General features: G+C 43.1%; 1 protein-coding gene across 4 annotated transcripts in view; it reads left to right on the forward strand.

Annotated features, from left to right (window-relative positions):
- The window catches only part of LRRC4C (leucine rich repeat containing 4C), a 627,695-nt gene that overhangs the window by 200,693 nt on the left and 406,459 nt on the right, over positions 1–20,543 (forward strand). The window lies entirely within an intron of this gene.

A 20,543-nucleotide genomic window follows, 5' to 3' on the forward strand; every position in this document is an offset into this window, starting at 1 on the left:
CTTCTTCTTTTTCCTTTTGGAGAAGTAAGATAATCAGAATCTCAAAGTAGGCCATTTTACTGCTGTAGGACAAACACAACAGTGGGAATTTCAAACACTGTGCAGCATGCTTGCTGGAAGGGGTTTAACGATTTAGGCAAATTCAACATTTATATAGCACAGAGAAGTGCAAATAGCAATATTCACCCAAGATAGAGTTACACCGATGTTTTAAGATTTAGTTGCTCAATGGCAAGTTCTTTCTTATTCATGCCTTTCTTTCCTTTGTAAGATTTATGTTGCACACTTTTTCAAAAGCTGCAAGTATATAAATGAGCAGGAAGGGAAGATCTGGATGTGCCCAATAATTTATAGTGGACAGAAAAGGAGCATACATAATTGACACAACAAGCTGCAAAACACTGGGACAATTACATGTTACACTTAGTATAGTATGTTTCAAAAGGTTTGCTTAATAATTGATCAGCTGTGATGCCTTAAAAGTAAGGGAGGGGGAAAAATCTATTATACTTAATAGTTAACTAAAGGGAGATTTGCAAGGCAAAATTTGCAAAGTGCTTTGGTAACCGTGGCCTGATGGATGAGTAAAGAATCGGACACATTGGCTGGGTGGAACTTGGACCACTTTATTACATTTAAGTCAATAAACAGCTGCAGAGGGGAAACAACCATCAGTGCAGAAATTAACTCCAAAATAGCAGGTGAAGCCTCCATCCACTAGAGTAGCAAACCTGTTTTGGTAGTAAATATGGGCATGTGGTACAGCTGTACACCTTTCTCCAGGCCATACCATGAAGTTAACCAACTTCCATTTTGCACCTTTTCTGCTTATTTCCTTTTAATAGGGGGTCTGTCACTGTAGTCTAAAGTGAAGTGGATTGCACAGACTGGCAATATCCTACAGGATCAGAATTGCGTGTCGAGGTCCCCAGGCCACCCCAAATAACTCACACAACACACAGAATTTTTGTTTAAAGTTTTTGGCATAATTTTGGCCACAACTTTATACAAAAAATGTAAGTGGTTGCTTAGGCATTGGTTGCGACTATCTGCCCCCCAGTGGGGGACAGACTGACATTTCGCAAGCCTGCCAAAGTCAGAAAAGGGGGGAATACATTTGGGGGTAGCGACGGAGCAGGGAACCTGCCCTCAGCCTTCCCCAAATGCAACCAGGGGCTCTTGCGTGGCCCTAGCCCCTTGACAACGTTAGGACAAAAGCAATAGTGAGCCCCTGTATTCCTTTAATGGAATCCCTTGCAGCAGCAGCATTAGAAGGGCAGGCACAGCCAATCCATGCCCCTCAACCAACCAAACCATAAACCAATGCCTAACCGCAACCTTACAAGTTGTGACGATTTGCTACGCAGTAGACAAAAACCAAATGGCCCCAGCCAATCAGCCAGATGGACAAAATTCCTACTGGGCCCCTGCCCCAAGAGCAGACGACCCCATGACAGGCATAGCAAGGTCAAAGCGAAGAACCCTAAATATAGGGAGGGGGGACGGGCAATCCGATGCACAGACTGAAAAGAGGAAGCTCTACGCCTCATGCAGGGAGTTTTAACATTTCTGGCTGTCAGTCATCAAATGGCAACCAACAAGGGAAGCCCAATCACAACAGTGGCCAATGATCAATTAGCCCGCTCCACAGCTTTGGAGCGTCCTGTCGGCCTCCACCGCAACACGTGCTCTCTATGAAGGAGAACACGCTTTCTGCAATACTAGGTGCCACGTGGGGGGAAAAGGGGCTCTCAGTATCCTGCGTCATAACACTGACTGTTTACTGGACGACAGACAAGAAAATGGAAGGGGTGTGACTACAGGTACAGAACTTTTCTCAGTTGAAACACATCCCATCAGGTTGATGGTGGGTGCAGTTCACTACAGTTCCAAAAACCATCAGAACAAGCAACAAGTGATAGCAGTATAAACAGTATGGAAGGGTCTTTGCATTGGATGGGGAGAATGCTACACACACACACACACACACACCAGCAGTAGCAGCAAGTAAGCACAGCTCATGTTAGCATTTCACTCCTCTGATGCTGCATTTGTGATTGGTGTAAATCACATGCCTGTCTGAGAAGTGTGCGGGAAATGGAAGACAGTCTTATCTTTTCTGCTGTATGTACTTTGTAATGTACTTTCACTTTTACTTGGGGTTTTTTTCCTGTTCTCTCTGGAGCTGGAGAGAACGGACGCCATTATGCTTTTGTCTGTACATAGTGTGTAAATAAATAGTAGATTAGCTCTACGATGTCTCATGCTTCTTTCTGTGTTGTGCCAGAGGTGTAGTGTGCATATACCATCTGGTATATGTCGCTGAGCGCACGGGAAGAGAAGGGAGATGCCTTTTCCAGAGCTGTGCATACCGGAGGATGCTCAGAGTCAGGAGCAATCATGGAGCAAGAATTCTAACACAGAGTTCCGGGGGCTTGCAGCCTGCCCCCAGGGCATTTTCCAACAGCTCACTCCACACATTCCAGGTTGCCCCTTTGTACATTCAAACTGAACATCTGAAGCAAGACTGAGTACCTTGGAAAACATTGATTCTACAGTGGTGCTGAGACCATGTAAGAAGAACCCTGTTCTTGAATATTTGCATTATTGGACTTCTTTTTCTTTTCATTAAATGCTTCATTTTTAAAGATGACATTTGGTGGACCATGCTGCTATGTTGTTGTTTTACCTACTGTTGTTCCAAATTTGTTGGGAGTCAGGTAGATTTTATTTTTTATATATTTATTGTAAATTATATAGGGCAGTAGGGTGTAATAGAGGGCTTGTAGATACCATTAAGCCTCTCTCTTCTTCCCCCATAATTTGAAAACTGGCTGAGTGGTCCCTTGAATAGCTTCTCAGTTCTGAAAACTGGCATGTTCCACTGCAGAAATAAGGATTTGAGCCTTTGGGACTAACTCTAAAAGATAAGAACAAATTAGGCTAATATAAATCTGCATTTTCATATAGCCAAGGTGAAGTTATGTCTTCAAGAAGGAAGATGTTTTCCTGTTTTGCTACTCATCAGATGGTGTTCTTACATTTTCTTTAGGGAGAAAAGTTCATTTGGATGTTATTGTTTATTGTGCACCAGAAATATTCTTTATTCCATAGTATAAATTATGAAAGATAATGCAAGCTCTAGCGGAGTCTCACAGGTGAATATAATTCTATCCTCAAAGCCAATAAGGAGCAAAAAGATTTAGAACAATAGATTACACTGGGCTGCATAAGCACGCCAGTGGGCCAGCGGATCATGTTAATACTGTTGTTGTGGTTGCTACTAATATTTGTTAGATTTATGGTCCTTGCTGTGCCTAAAGCTGAAGGAGGATAACAAGATTGCCTGCTCGCATTCCTCCTTATGAATAGTCTTTGAAATACGTAACTTTTGAAAGTGTTATTTGTACTTCTCATGCACATGCTGAAATTCTGTTCTGGATATGTCCCAAAATCTGCACCCAAAATTTGAAGCCCAAAGTAAGTGAATCTACAGGAAATGTTTTATTTTCTAACACAATTGGGTTGATTTTGCCTTCCCTCCCCCCAGGAATACAATCCTTTTTGTGAGAACTGAATAGTCAGTAAATTAAAAAAAAAAAAAAAGGTGGCACTGAAACATAATCGAAATGAACATTGGTTTATGAGGTCATGAGGAAATATATGTGTGGCTTGTTGCTAGGGAGAACACAAAAAGCTATCCAAGACTGGAATTTCATTGCATTCTCAGAGTTTGGCAGGTGCAATGTTTCGGGTATTTCACTTATTTAACCATGAGATATAGGAACTTTCTTTTTCCCCAGAAGCCAAAATAGTTTCAACGAACAGAATGTGCTATATCAGTACATGCACACTTGAATCAGCCCTGGCTGCTATTCCAGTTAACAATTGGGAAAATGTTCCTTAAAAAAATAAAATAGTATCTTTCTGAAAATCATCCTGGTACTTCAAGGCAGAGCCATTTTCTCTGACTGATAACAACTTTAGTTTTTGAAGGCAGATTGGTGATCACCCGGTGGTCCAGGACATTATCTGGGGAAACTGGATTCATGGTCTCAGTCAACCTATTGAATACTGGGAGCCAAATTACTTTCCCTTTTTTAAGTATTACTTGCCTACTCCATCCAAAAACCTAAAATGATGGGCTTCTACCTCACAACAAGCTTGTAAGATAAAAGACCATCATTTCAGGTTTTTGGATGACCCACAACTGATACTAAAACTGATACCATTTTTTTTAAAATAATTTAGTTAACACTATTCAATACACAACAAAATTATTATTATTATTTCGTTTTTAAGAAAAAAACTTCGAAGTGGTTTATGACCTACATCAAATAGAATAATCCTGAATAAAACATTACGGAAGAAAATAAAATATAAAGTGTACATTTAAAGCAACATAATTAAATAGGAAACAAAAATGTTACCTTAAAGGTTTCAAAATAAATACAAAAGAGGTCAAGTACATAATGCAAATTCAACACAGCAAAGTTAGCAAACTTAAAAAAAAAAATACAAAAGGAAGTCAAATATAAAATGCATATTTAAAACAGCTTAATTTGCAAAATATTAAAATATTAAGCTTACCTTTTGTGGTTGCTTCCAATGCAAGGATAAATAACTGTAAAATGTTGTGTACATTAGAATTGTGTAATGTAAATAATAAATCATATTATGTTGACTGTTTTCTATTACTGAAAATCCTTCCTATATATGCAATACCTGTTTTAATTATAATGAACAGTGTGAAAAGATGGCTTAAAACACCAGCTGTACACCTGTGCCTAATGTGTTGGTTCGGCTCTATTTCTCAGACAATGACATATGTTTCATGAAGCAGGCAACAGAGAAGAATTCATACTGTTCTTTCTGCTAACTGTCCAGAACCGCAGCCTTGTATTTATGAGACTGGCATCCCTCGGGGCTTTTTCCTAAATTTAACAGGAGCTGCTCACTTGAAGCTGACAAAGTTCAGGCAGAGATACAATAGCAAGATGGATAATATGTAATCAAAGAGCAGCACTTTAGGGAGAACCTGTGGTGTCCTCATGCCAGCATAACGACCTTGTGTTTATTTAAATAAATATCCCCAAGCAGAGCACTGTCGAGGAGTTCAATAGCACATATATTTCTTCCATCATTCCCACTGGTGAGGAAGCTTGCTCTGAAAGCGCCGTCCCTAATTGAAAGGAGTCTTTGCACTCATAACGGTTAAGGCTATTTCATTTGTTTATGGCAAGTAACTGAAATACATGGGAAAGGGGTTGGCTGAAGTCAAAATTGAGATAAATGCCCCTTCTGGGCTTGGTGTAAAGCCCAGTCAGATCTCCTGTGATATTTCTGTATGTGATGATAATGCAAAGATAATACAAAGTATCTTGTCCTCACAGTAGCCAACAATATGCCCATAGGAAGTCTGCAAGCAGGACATGAGCATAACAGAACTCTTCCTACAAATACTTTTTTTTCTTTTACATACATACATCATATCCCCCCTCCCCCCCCGCTTCATTTGGGACATCCCAGAATTACAGAAGTCATCCAGGCTTCTGATTGGATCCAGGGATGTCCTGTTTTGGCTCCCACAAGTGTGTGGCTCCCAAAGATGCCCGTTTTGGGGGAGCATGCTCTGGCACAAGTCACCTGGTTCCTGTGGGACTGCAGCCTCAAAAGCTGCATATTTGGGGGGGCCCCTGACTCATGCCAGAAGAAGAAGTTTGGATTTGATATCCCGCCTTTCACTTCCCTTCAGGAGTCTCAAAGTGGCTCACATTCTCCTTTCCCTTCCTCCCCCACAACAAACACTCTGTGAGGTGAGTGAGGCTGAGAGACTTCAGAGAAGTGTGACTGGCCCAAGGTCACCCAGCAGCTGCAGGTGGAAGAGCGGGGAAGCGAACTCGGTTCACCAGATTACGAGTCTACTGCTCTTAACCACTACAACACAGAGCATGGCCCTGAAAGATGCGCATCCTGATTTTCCTCTGCTGCATGTTGGAGGGTAATACACACACACACACTGGTTCTGGGTTTACTGGTTGGTTACTGGTTCCCTGCTGGCAGAAAGGCACGGGAAACCAACAGGAAGACAAAAGTTTAAGAAGTTAACAGAAAGAAGGACTAGGTAGCAAAGGAGCTTTAACAATGTAATGGAAGAAACTCAATACAATTAGAAGCAGGTACTAGAGATAAAGGCATCCCTCAGCTTCCAGCACCCCAGCACCTGTCTTTGACAACCTGGTACCCTCCACTCTCATGAACCCCAGCCACAACAATGAGGAGCTGTAGTCAAAAACATCTGGAGGTACTCAGGACGGCAAAGGTGGACTTGGGGAACTAGGGATAACAGTCTGCAGTCTTTCTGGATTATGGCTCTAGTCCTATTATTGTCCTCTTCAAAGGACAGAAATATTTTGAAGGCCTTTTCATGGACCATGCTGAAATAAAAACACAACTCTGTCTGGAAAATAGACAAACTCCTTCAATATATCACTTCTGCTGGATTCGATTCAGACTTGGAGAGCAGTCCTATGCATAAGCAGCTGACATACAGCAATCTGGCATCAATTGACTTGGCATAAAATACACCAGATCCAAATTCCACTCAACAGGGGGACTACAGCTGGTTGAACTGGCCGAAGCCTGGAAGAGGGACAACAAGCCTTTAAAATAGTATTTAAGTGTTTGAGTTACACTACCCTTTTTGCCGACTTAACCTTTACTGGTCCCCCACCCTTCTGTCATGCCTCCAAAATGCCCCATTTTCCAGGTCAAAATAAAAAAAATCCTTCCAGTAGCACCTTAAAGACCAACTAAGTTAGTTCTTGGTATGAGCTTTCGTGTGCATGCCCACGAAAGCTCATACCAAGAACTAACTTAGTTGGTCTTTAAGGTGCTACTGGAAGGAATTTTTTTATTTTGACTATGGCAGACCAACACGGCTACCTACCTGTAACTGGAACCATTTTCCAGGCTTAGTGCTGGCTCATGATCCACTGGGCTGAGCCAAGGATGAAGAGTATCTCTGGTGCATCTCTGACTGAGTGACAGAATGGGAGTTATGCCAATGCACCTTGACTGTGCCAATAACCTCCCAGCTCAGCCAGATATCCACTTGATCCTAACCCTGCTCATCCTGGCAGAACTAGCAATAGGATTGCTTTCTTAGGCTCAAAGCAGACCCATTCAGTCCTGACAAATTTATGTCCCATTATATTTCAATGGATGTATTCTGAGTATGATTAGAATCATAGAATCATAGAATCATAGAGTTGGAAGAGACCACAAGGGCCATCGAGTCCAACCCCCTGCCAAGCAGGAAACACCATCAGAGCACTCCTGACATATGGTTGTCAAGCCTCTGCTTAAAGACCTCCAAAGAAGGAGACTCCACCACACTCCTTGGCAGCAAATTCCACCGTCGAACAGCTCTTACTGTCAGGAAGTTCTTCCTAATGTTTAGGTGGAATCTTCTTTCTTGTAGTTTGGATCCATTGCTCCGTGTCCGCTTCTCTGGAGCAGCAGAAAACAACCTTTCTCCCTCCTCTATGTGACATCCTTTTATATATTTGAACATGGCTATCATATCACCCCTTAACCTCCTCTTCTCCAGGCTAAACATGCCCAGCTCCCTTAGCCGTTCCTCATAAGGCATCGTTTCCAGGCCTTTGACCATTTTGGTTGCCCTCCTCTGGACACGTTCCAGTTTGTCAGTGTCCTTCTTGAATTGTGGTGCCCAGAACTGGACACAGTACTCCAGGTGTGGTCTGACCAGAGCAGAATACAGTGGCACTATTACTTCCCTTGATCTAGATGCTATACTCCTATTGATGCAGCCCAGAATTGCATTGGCTTTTTTAGCTGCCGCGTCACACTGTTGGCTCATGTCAAGTTTGTGGTCAACCAAGACTCCTAGATCCTTTTCACATGTACTGCTCTCAAGCCAGGTGTCACCCATCTTGTATTTGTGCTTCTCATTTTTTTTGCCCAAGTGCAATACTTTACATTTCTCCCTGTTAAAATTCATCTTGTTTATTTTTGCCCAGTTCTCTAATCTGTCAAGGTCATTTTGAAGTGTGATCCTGTCCTCTGGGGTGTTAGCCACCCCTCCCAGTTTGGTGTCATCTGCAAATTTGATCAGGATGCCCTTGAGTCCATCATCCAAGTCGTTGATAAAGATGTTGAATAAGACCGGGCCCAAGACAGAACCCTGTGGCACCCCACTAGTCACTCTTCTCCAGGATGAAGAGGAACCATTGATGAGCACCCTTTGGGTTCGGTCAGTCAGCCAGTTACAAATCCACTGAGTGGTAGCATAGTCAAGACCGCATTTTACCAGCTTCTTTACAAGAATATCATGGGGCACCTTGTCAAATGCCTTGCTGAAATCAAGGTAGGCTACATCCACTGCGTTCCCTTCATCTACCAGGCTTGTAATTCTGTCAAAAAACGAGATCAGGTTAGTCTGACATGACTTATTTTTCAGAAATCCATGCTGACTATTGGTGATCACAGCATTCCTTTCTAGGTGCTCACAGACTGTTTGCTTAATGATCTGCTCCAGAATCTTCCCTGCTATTGATGTCAGACTGACTGGGCGGTAATTATTTGGGTCCTCTCTTTTCCCCTTTTTGAAAATAGGGACAACATTTGTCCTCCTCCAGTCTGCCGGGACTTCGCCTGTTCTCCAGGAATTCTCAAAGATGACTGCCAGTGGTTCTGAGATCACATCTGCCAGTTCTTTTAATACTCTTGGATGCAGTTCATCTGGCCCTGGAGACTTGAATACATCTAAACTAGCCAAATATTCTTGTACTATCTCCTTAGTTATTCTGGGCTGTGTTTCCTTTGCTGAATCATTTGCTCCAAATTCTTCAGGTTGGGCACTGTTTTCTTTATCGGAGAAGACTGAGGCAAAGAAGGCATTGAGGAGCTCAGCCCTTTCTGTGTCCCCTGTTTGCATTTCACCATCTTCTCCTCTGAGTGACCCCACTGTTTCTTTGTTCTTCCTTTTGCTACGAACATACCCATAAAAGCCTTTTTTGTTGCTTTTAACCTCTCTAGCAAGCCTGAGTTCATTCTGTGCTTTAGCTTTTCTGACTTTGTGTCTACACGTGCTGGCTATTTGTTTGAATTCCTCTTTGGTGGTTTCCCCCCTTTTCCATTTTTTGTACACATCCTTTTTTAATCTTAATTCAGTTAAAAGTTCTTTAGATAGCCACCCTGGCTTCTTTAGGCACCTTCCATGTTTCCGTCTCATTGGTATTGCCTGACGTTGTGCTTTTAGTATCTCCCTCTTAACAAACTCCCAGCCATTATGAACTCCCTTTCCTTTTAGTATTGTTGTCCATGGGATCTCACCCAGCACTTCCCTAAGTTTTATGAAGTCGGCTTTCTTAAAGTCAAGAAATTGAGTCCTAGTATGCTTGGCTGCTCCTTTCCGCTGTATAGTAAACTTCAGAAGAGCATGATCACTCGCGCCTAATGATCCTTCCACTTCTACCCCACTAACCAGGTCATCAACATTGGTTAGGACCAGATCTAAAATGGCTGTTCCTCTTGTTGCTTCTCCCACTTTCTGGACAATGAAGTTGTCTGCAAGGCCAGTGAGGAATCTGTTTGACCTTATGCTCTTGGCTGAGTTTGACGTCCAACAAATATCCGGGTAATTGAAGTCCCCCATTACTACTATCTCCCTTCCTTTTGCATGCTTGGCCATCTGTTCCAGGAAGGCATCATCTATGTCCTCCGTTTGGCTTGGGGATCTATAGTAAACTCCCACAATGAGGTCTCTGTTATTCTTCTCTCCCTTAATTTTGACCCAAATACTCTCACTTTGGCTTTGAGGATCTAAATCTTGGATCTCTTCACAGGTATACACATCCCTGACATATAACGCCACTCCTCCTCCTTTCTTGTCTGGTCTGTTTCTCTGAAATAGATTGTATCCCTCCATTATTACATTCCAATCGTGGGACTTATCCCACCAGGTTTCAGTGATGCCTATTATGTCATATTTAGTTTGCTGTACCAAGAACTCAAGCTCATCTTGTTTATTTCCCATGCTTTGCGCATTAGTGTACAGACATTGAAGTCCATTAATCATTCCCCCGTGTCTCTTATTTAAGGATTTTTTTCTCCCACCACTAGGTCCGCGTGCTGTTTGCTCCATTTGGTCTATGACATTTGGATGATCATCTTCATTAATTGATAGACTCCTACCTTCAGGAGCACTGTCTCCCTCCCCCACATTAGTCAGTTTAAAGCCCTCCTGATGAGGTTTCTGAGATTTTTGGCAAAAACATTTCTCCCAACCGTTGTGAGGTGCAGCCCATCACTTGCCAGAAGTCCATCTTCAAGAAACTGCAGTCCGTGATCTAAGAATCCAAACCGTTCCTGTTTACACCATTTGCGAAGCCAGCTGTTCACTTCCACTATTTTCCCCTCTCTCCCTGGGCCACGTCGTTCAACTGGGAGGACAGACGAGATGACAATTTGTGCATTTAGTTGCTTCAATTTCCTGCCGAGAGCCTCGTAGTCTCTTTTGATCTTCTGGAGGCTATTGCTTGCAGTGTCATTGGTTCCCACATGAACCAAGAGGAAGGGGTATTTGTCATTGGGTTTTATGATTCCTTGCAGTCGTTCAGTTACATCTTGGATCTTAGCCCCGGGGAGACAGCACACTTCCCGAGACATCTTGTCAGGCCCACAGATCACTGCTTCTGTTCCCCTCAGTAGGGAATCCCCTATCACCACTACACGCCTCCTCTTGGGTTTGGTCGGGGTTCTTCCGTGAGCTGTCCGTTCCAAGGTCGCCTGCACATTCCCTGAGGACTGACTTTGCTGCTCGTCTTCATATACCTGATCGACTGTAATGAGGGAGAGATCCTCAAATGGAGTCTGCTCTTCGTCTTCCATGCTAGGGGAGAGGACCTCAAAGCGATTGTGTATTTCTAAGCAATCAGAGTGAACCCTGGGCCTCCTACTTCTTTGAGTCACGTTTCTCCATATATCTGGCTCCTGTGTTGGTGAACTAGACTCCTCAGGGGAGTCCCCTGTCTCCTCCTTGGTGGAGACGGTGTGCTCTGTTGCTTCCAAGAAGAGCTCCAGCTCTCTAATTCTTTGGAGCGTAGCTACACGTTCCTCCAGTTGCTGGACTTTGTCTTTTAAGAGGGCAATCAACATGCAATTGCTGCAGGTAAAGCTGCCTGCAACCTTTGGCAAGATGGCAAACATTGCGCAGGAATCGCAGGCGACTGCAGCTGTTCCCTCCCCTTCCATCTTGAGATCGTGTCGTTGGGGTTGGCTACAGAGGTCCTCCATCATAAAAAGCTTGAAGACAGGACAAATACACAAAAAAAACACCTAGATCTCCCCTAACAACGTTTGAGACTAGCTCCCCTAAATCTAAAAGATGGATTTAACTGCGCGCGCCGCTAGGCGTGCGCCGCTGCCCTGCAAACTCTGATAAGCTCCTCCCACAGCTAATCCCCTGCCTCAACAGAAACCCTGCCCCCTCTGACCTTTACACAGGGAAAACAGCTAATCAGCCACCAAGAACACACACACACAAGAAAACCCTTTTTGCTCCTTCTTCAACTGCTTCCCTGCAAACTCTGATAAGCTCCTCCCACAGCTAATCCCCTGCCTCAACAGAAACCCTGCCCCCTCTGACCTTTACACAGGGAAAACAGCTAATCAGCCACCAAGAAACACACACACACAAGAAAACCCTTTTTGCTCCTTCTTCAACTGCTTCCCTGCAAACTCTGATAAGCTCCTCCCACAGCTAATCCCCTGCCTCAACAGAAACCCTGCCCCCTCTGACCTTTACACAGGGAAAACAGCTAATCAGCCACCAAGAACACACACACACAAGAAAACCCTTTTTGCTCCTTCTTCAACTGCTTCCCTGCAAACTCTGATAAGCTCCTCCCACTGCTTCCCTGCAAACTCTGATAAGCTCCTCCCACAGCTAATCCCCTGCCTCAACAGAAACCCTGCCCCCTCTGACCTTTACACAGGGAAAACAGCTAATCAGCCACCAAGAACACACACACACAAGAAAACCCTTTTTGCTCCTTCTTCAACTGCTTCCCTGCAAACTCTCAAACCAATAGTTTTTGACAGGAGTACGATACAACACAACGGTTTTCTGGCAAAAATTCTTAGGCAGCCAAAAATGCATCCTCCCCTTCCCCATGATGATGATGGTGATGATGATGATGGTTTAGCTGCCAATGAAATGGAATTCCTATTTATAATTACGGGAATTTTCAATAGGCAGGAATACAGTTTCAAAAATCCTGCAGCCTCTCCTCCCCCTCCCCCCTTAGGTAAGTACAGTATGAACAAGTGGCTGGGAAGGAGTGACATGCTAATTGGTTGCTACAGAAATCAAAGAAGCCCTAAGTGTGTTGCTGAATAAATTTGATGCTATGGAGAGCACAAAAACTGCATGGATTGAGAGAAGAGTGATTTGGCATAGAAGTTGGCTGGGAGTCAAATATGTGCATTTTCTCTGAGCAACCAGTCAATCACTTTAAGTGGACAATTCTTCCCTGATCTTAAAAGCATTTCTACATACGTTGCCAATATTTACCTGCATCTGCTTACAATCTTGCTTGATTTCAGTTACTCTTACAGCTATTGAGGGACTGCCAACTATACAGACTCTGATGATGTTGGGATTTCTGGATAATGAATTGAAGTTGGCAATGAATCCAAGTTGGCAAGTGTGAGCCATTGTTGTAGAACCATTTTCCCCCCTCAAACAAAATTCACTTCCTCTCCATTGCAGGAGCAGGAGCTGCAGCCACTGAGGCTGTGCCACATTTGGCTTGGCTTCCTCAGGAGGAGCCTGAGAGGAGCCAAGCACAGCTGTAGGCAGCACAGTGGAAATGGCCATGACTTCACTTCCTTCTGCCACTACCACTGACCTGGGCTGCTTCCAGCCTCCTCCCCCTCTGTGGCAGGAGGAGAAGGAGCCATGGCTATGGAAGTCATGCCATGCTCAGCTCCTTGCTTGTCCTCCTCAGGAGGCCTTTGGACTTGGGGGGGGGGTTGGTCCCCTCCCCAAAATACTGGGGGAGCCCTAAAGGGCTCAGTCCCTAGGAGATGGTCTCCTGAACCTGAACAATGCAGCATGGGGTGCAATGGCCTGGTGTGGGGTGTGTGCAAAAGGTGAGAATGGGAAACTTGCCTGCCTTCTCCCCAGAGACCCCCACAGCCCACCTTACATTTTCTTTTGAGGAGGTGAATGTGACCAAAAGAGAGAGCAGGGGATGGAAAATGTTGTTCTATGAACTTCCCTAAGTTAATTTATTTTAGAGTCCAACACTGTACATATTTTGTTTTATCTAAGGGTGAGATCCAGTGTAGTGCAACTAGATGTCTGCTCCTTCCTCTGTTTCCCCTGCAGCCTCTTGTATCCCTGAAATCTTCTGTGGGTTAAGGCACACCCCCACCTGCCATTGCACAAGTGAATTTCTATTGTGTAAGTGGATGCAGATCATTAGATGTCGCCCATAATTTAATGGGGAGTTTTTCTCATAAACAGGCACCACTTCTCAAGGGTGATGATCCCATTTAAAGACCTTAACTATGCTTGCCTGTTGCACCGAATGTGTTTTATCCATTAAAGACTGACAAATCTACTGTTGTTACAGGAATGCTTGTAAGAAACCCTGAGCAGTGCCCTTAATCCCTGTGAGTACTCTTGCTTGTAGCCCTTTCATTTGCCAGAGATGCAACTGTTTGAAACATTGAGCTTTTAATCAAAAGCAAACCTTCAGTAAAACTAAATTAGAGTGACTGATAACACTGTGGGATTTATAGTTTGTAGAAAAGTCCAGGCACCCAGACAGTTGTATCGATGTGTTGTCATGATGTGCAGTGAAGAAATCTTAGCAGGGCAGCAGGGACATCTCTGTGTTTATTGATCTGCAGTCTTCTATGGAAAATACTACACTTCTGAATTTTTTGAGTGGTTTTATATCGATAACGGCTTCTGCTAGAATGAAATCTGCCAAAATGAAAGCTGCCAAACTGATTGGGTTTGTCAGATGGGCAAACCCCTAACCCTTTCTCTTGTCTCAAAAGAAATAAATAAAAGTGCATATGACTTTACAGTTGCAAGGAGCCAATGGAAGAATGTTTTCGCTGCAGTAACTGTCAGAATAAATACTGCATACTAACACAGCATTGCGCATGATGTATACCAGGAATACATGCATGAGGGTGCATAGTAAGAATCATAGGACTTCACATAAATTCTGAGATACACCATTTGTACTATTTGGTGCCTGTTCTTAATAGTGTTGTGAGTTTAAGGGGGAGAAAGTAAGCTGCATGCAGGTCCTTCTAACCCCTGGATCCAGTAAATATTAAAATATATGCCAGGCTAGCTTCTTGTATTAATGCAATTGCCTGGGTGACGGGCCATTAAGAGAACAAATGACAGGGGGCTCTGTGTGAGATAGCAAATTGGTGGCGCCCCTCCATCAACTTAGTTGCTGAAATGTGAAAGAGTGCATAAGGCCTTCCAACCACCTTAATTTTGTTTTGGTTCTATTTAGATGATGAATAGATTGATTAGAACTGACCTTTCACAGGCACACACACACTCTACAATGAGCTTTACAAGCAAACAAGCTGACCATGCATTTCCAACACACTGCAAATGTTGCCACCACAAAGGCAATGCAAAGGCCAGGATCACCATATTGCACAAGAGAGGCGCAACCTATTGAGTTCTGCCCCACAAGAGCTCTTTTGAAAAGAGTGAAATTCTGTTGAGGCAGGATCTGTAGTACGGTGATCCCTTCATATATGGACCAATACAGAAGAAACACCTAACCAACTCATGGTGCTTACACAAGATATAGCTGTGTACAATTTTCTATTTTATTTTTTGCCTTTTGATGCACTAAGGAAGTAAAGTGTGGAGTGGAAGAACAGGTCCAAGCCTGCATCTACACTCAGCATATAGCTGGTTAGTAAGGCATTCCATACAGAGACCTGTGTATGAATAAGACCCCATCCCCTGCTTTCCTTCCTAAGAGGAAAACAACTGTGCAATTGGGCATCTACATGCATATGTTCACCCTTTGCATCATGTCATGTGTTGGGATGTGACACACAACTGATCCTTCACCATGGCAAAAGGATTACCAACCTTCTAAGGACACAAACTGGGCTTTAATTTGTGATTTCTAACATCCCTTCTTTCATCCAAGAAGCTCAAGGTGTCATGCCTGATTTTCCCCCATTTCCCCCATTTCATCCTCTCTCTCTCTCTTTTTAAAAAATAGCTATTTTTGCCTTGACACTGAGATTTCTCTAACCCTTGCTATGTTTTTATCTGTTAATTTGCTAGACGAATCAGAGAGTATCTTCGGCAGCAGTTTTCTTCTGTACACAATTTAAAATGTCATTTTAGAATAATTTAAATGATAATATAGCAACTTATTAAGAGAGGACTGGAAAGCCAAATAAATAGGACACAAGTATGTTTTCACTTGGAATTGATCTACGCATTGCCTGGCAATCTACACGTTACATGCAAATGTTTGCAACTATACCTGGATGGCCTATTTTTATTGTTTTAAAAGTCACTTGGGGGGAGAGAGAGAGAGTGCTTAATGCAAACCGCATCCATCATTTCTTCCCTTGCAGGGTTTAAAAATTGTGTTTGCTAAAATTAGGCAGGGGCATACTTTCCACCAAGGAAGCTTAACTAATAGAATAGCTGAAAAGATTCCTTTTGGGATAGAACCATTGGTTAGATACAGTTCCTGGAGAAACATTCAATTTGTCTGTCAAATCAAGCCCTCAGTACCCTTTACAACAATCTAACCATGATACTAATTCAGTAGCTTTGTAGATTACTCTATATTCTTCTGTCCCATTGTGCATGCTTGCTTCTTGCTTCTTCCTTTTTTTTTTTAACATTACTGACCATAGAGCAATGACACAAATTCCACTTAGGCTAGGTACACCTTGTAATGGCAAATTGCTTATATCTGTAAAAAGCAATCCATTCATCTCTGCGCTATTGCTCATAAGGTCCACTTCTTATACTACACAGTAGAAGGACTGCTGTGTATCAAATAGACAGGGTTGAAACCATTTGTGTAGGGATCTTCATCCTACATTCTGGAATACTGTTTGAAATGTGAAATCTTGCGATTAATTTAGTAATGCTAAACCACAATGCAGCACCCACCAGTGCAAGCTTTGCTTTGCTTTTAGACTGTATATTTTTTTCTAGAGAATAACCATATGGAATCTTAAAAGTGATTATGACCATTAAGCACCAGAGATCTCTTTAGGTATTGCAATTGGTGTGAACATTTTTTTTTTTGGGGGGGGGTGAGTGTTGCAGTGGGCATGTTCGGCATTTGGGGAGCCACCCGATGTGCCTTAGAACTTGGGGAAAAGGATTACTAAATTACTAAAATATGCAGAGGGTCTCCCAAAGTGCAGAAGCCAATGGCGTAGCCATCCCTACCGGCCCCTGGGGTGGAGCTTTTTTTGGATGATCACCCAAAGTTGTTCAGCTTTTGTTAGGAGAGCGCCTGAAGCTGTTGAGCTGTTTTAAGGAACATCAACTTTCTGTGGGATGGACAGTGACTAAGCCACCATGAAGCACATATGCAGCCCTATAGCCCCCCAGGATGAACAGCAGCCCCCTGGCCACCCTACAGCCCCCCCTCACTACCTGGTGCATCCCACCCCCGACCCTCCCTTGCTACGGCACTGGCATAATCCTCTCCACTGTAGACAGTTACTCTCCAGGACTTGGAGGACAACTGGAACACAATCCTGTGTTTACTCCACTCACTGTGAAATCTTGTGATGAGACCTGATGATGGAGAAGAAAAGAATATTAATCTCAGTCCTCATAATGTACAGTACTTTATGGTAAGCATATGAAAGAGGTCACAGGTGTATTCTCCCTGTCCACCATCCTGGCTTTTCTAGCTGCCTTTTCAGGTTTAACATCAGTAATGAACATACCGTACTTAGATTTCAGGATATATGCCCCCAAAACATAATCTTGTACAAAGGCACATTAGACGAGTACATTGGCTGCATATACTTTTGTCAACAAATGTGGAATTATATATATATATATATATATATATATATATATATATGCTTTCGTAGATTTTCACGGGTACAGGAATGCAGGTTTTGGTGTCTTCGGGTGTCTTCCCGTGTAAGAGTCGGGGTGTCTGTGCGACGTTTCGACGAGGTCTCACTCGTCATCTTCAGGCTGGTGCTTTCGGCTTCTTGTTACTGGAACAGAGCAGAATCTGGTGTTTGAGTTCCTATAAATACTGTTGAGGGGTGTGGTGTATAGCCTCCAACGTTCTGGGCAGAGAGGAAGTTCCTAGATTAGTGTGCCTCTTCTTCTTTTGTTCCTTAATTACTTGAGGGATATCTTGAGTGATTTCAAGAGTGATATTCTGAATACCACTGGGTGGGTCATTAAGTGTAGATTAGTTGCTAAAGCTTTTGTGTCTTGACCTCTTGAGCTTGTGAAGAGTTTTTCTGAGAAGATGGCTGTGCTGCATTTAGTTGTGCTCTGGCTTGGCTTCGTGTATAGGGGCGAGCTGTGGTTTTGTGCCTTGTGCCAGCCAGATCTGTGTAGGGATTGCAGGGGGGTGCAGCATCCGGAGGTGCCACTATAGTTTGGCTACTGGATGGAGTCTGTAATATGTCTGTGGAGAGGGTCTGGGTTTGGGTCTGGTGTGGTTGATTGGTGACGGCGTTCTGTGTGCCTCTGGTTCTGGTGTCGGTTTTTGTGGGGAGGGCTAATTTCCAGATGTCTGGCAGGCGGGACGTGTCGTCACGCTTGTTCATGTTGTGAGGGTGTTTCTCTATCTCGATGGCTTCCATGATTATTCTCTTGTGGTGATGTTCCATGTTAAAGAGCAATTTGGAATCTGCAAAATTAATTTCGTGTCCTGTTTCTTTCATGTGTTGGAAAAGAGAGGAAGTTTTTTCTTCTTTTTTGACGGCATTCTTGTGTTCTGCGATACGTGCATTTATTCGTCTGTTTGTTTGTCCAATGTACGTGGCTGGGCAGACTTTGCAGGGTATTTCATAGACCCCTTGGTTTTCCAGCTGGATTTTGTCTTTTGGGTTTCTGAGGATATTGGCTATTTTTTGGTTGGTGCAGAAGGCTGTTTTGATATTGTGTTTATGGAGGATTTTGCTGATTTTGTCTGTAGTGCCCTTGATATAAGGAAGGAGGGCCATGCCATTGTTTTCTTCTGTGTCTTGGTTTTTGGGGGGTGTTTCTTTTTGGATTAGCTTATATATATATATATAAACACACCCTGATTTTAAACGTCCAAAAGGAAATACCTGTTAAAGTGACTTGATTAAAAATGAAAGTGAAGTACCAAGTAGACAGAACTGAAACCAGAATACTTATGTCAGCAAATATTTGCAGCCAGGCCCTCTGCAGAAAAAGGGTAAGGCATTTCCATCATTCCACACCGATGATTTTTCAGAATCATTTAGTGTAAACAAGTGGATATTTTTCCCTCTGAGCAGTTCCACTTAAACCTCATTCCTAGCTTGATGGTTTTAACATGAAAGAGATGATTGACAATGAACTGGAAGACTGTTATTTGCATAGGGAAGTTCTACACATGAATCACTTGCATTTTAAAATGGCACAGAATTTCTAGGTTCATACACATATATATTTTTAGATCTGCTCTCCCAGGTATCCTGAATCTCAACAATAAATTCTTCAAACCCAGGAAGGCACAGACTTTAGATACAGGGTACAAGAGAGTCTAATGCATTATGATCTATAACATGCTGCTACTCAGATTCAGGTCAATTGGGATAAGGTTCAGAAATCAGTTAGTACTGTTATAAATTATTATAAGAATAGGTGGCAATGGTGATGATGATAATAAAATATGTATGGCACTGATAATCGTAAATGACCCAGCTGATTATGTGTGGTCATCTGCATGGATCTTTGCTGCAATACCCACCTGGAGCAGTGGAAATTATGTTGCAAAGATCCATATGACTGACCCCAACCTAATTGGCTAGATCATGCAAGCCACATGATTGGTCCCATCCCAGAGACCTCATCAATGAAAGGCACCCTGATGATTCATTGAGGGGAAGATTAGAAACATGCCAAATGAATGAATGTGGATATTCTCCATGTTGCAGCTGCTTATGGATAAACAGATCTCATGAGGCTGGAGAGCAGCGAGGAAAACATAGCATAGGAGTACAGGTAGCTGCCTTATACTGAGTCAGACCATTGGCCCATCTTGCTCAGTACTGTCTACACTGACTGGCAGCAGCTCTCCAGGGTTTCAAGCAAGGAGTCTCTCCCAGCCCTACCTGGAGATGCTGGGGATCAAACTTAGGATCTTCTGCATCCTAGGCAGATGCTGAACCATTGAGCTAGGACAATTACTCCAAGGCACGCTGGCTGCCTTTAATCCATCCAATGTGCACATTAGGACAAAGAGCGCTGCAAAAAAAGGTGCCACAGGCTTCCAGGGCTCTAGTCCAGCTACTAGGGAGAACAGCTAGAGTTCAAATTGCATGGGAAATCAGATTATGATTAAATGTGATAATGCTCTGGCAAAGGAGACAATTGCCAATTATTTTCAAAACTGTAATGGCTAAGTAGTTTATTTATAATTTCCCCCCATTCCACTTCCAACTTCCTTTGATTCAATATTAATTTCTACTGGGACCTGTTGCTTTTCGTTAAGGGGTTGAGAGTTATTGGAGGAAAGGACTGACTTGGCAGTTTGCCTCCTCACAGCAGGATTGATCGTCTTTCATTAATGGAAATGCAAGGAGGAGTCCAAGGCAGCAAAAATAACTGATCTATAGTAGAAATGCTCTGCGTTCCTATATTGCCTGTGTGAAGGACTATTTGAGCAGCAATCTTTATTCACTTAAGAACTCTGCTATGATCACACAAGACACATGCATAGGAAGCTGCATCATACTGTGCCAGAATATTTGTCCATCTAGTGTAGCATGGCCTCCTCCAAACTTGTGGCATGTTTGCAAACCCAAGAAACCATTGTGGGCACCAAACACACCTCACAGCTAAGTGCACATTGCACCCTATTACGCTGGCTACAACAGAATGCTTTTTTCATCCCCAATCTCAAACCCTTTGGGGGCACATGTGGACCTTTGGGGGCACATGTGGACCTTTGGTCACCTTGTTGCTCTTCTTTGATGGTCAGCAGCTCACCAGGATCTCCATATTGCTCATCAGTTGCAACCTGATCCTCTGAAATGCAGATGCCAAGGATGGAGTCTCAGAAATGGTGCAGAAGAGACACACACCCTGTCACTTGATGGATTGTACAGCATACAGTTGCCATATAGAAATAGTATCCCTTGAAGTACCTGTGAAAGAAGTGTGACTTTTATTCTAGGATACCATGTTGGCTTCCTTTTCTTTTGTCATGGATGCTGTTTTCTGGGATAGATTTTCAGTATCTATTCAAAGCTGAAAACCTGTGTACAGA

The sequence above is a fragment of the Podarcis vaucheri genome (assembly GCF_965113315.1).
Source record: "Podarcis vaucheri genome assembly, chromosome: 1".
In the NCBI taxonomy this organism is placed as follows: domain Eukaryota; kingdom Metazoa; phylum Chordata; class Lepidosauria; order Squamata; family Lacertidae; genus Podarcis; species Podarcis vaucheri.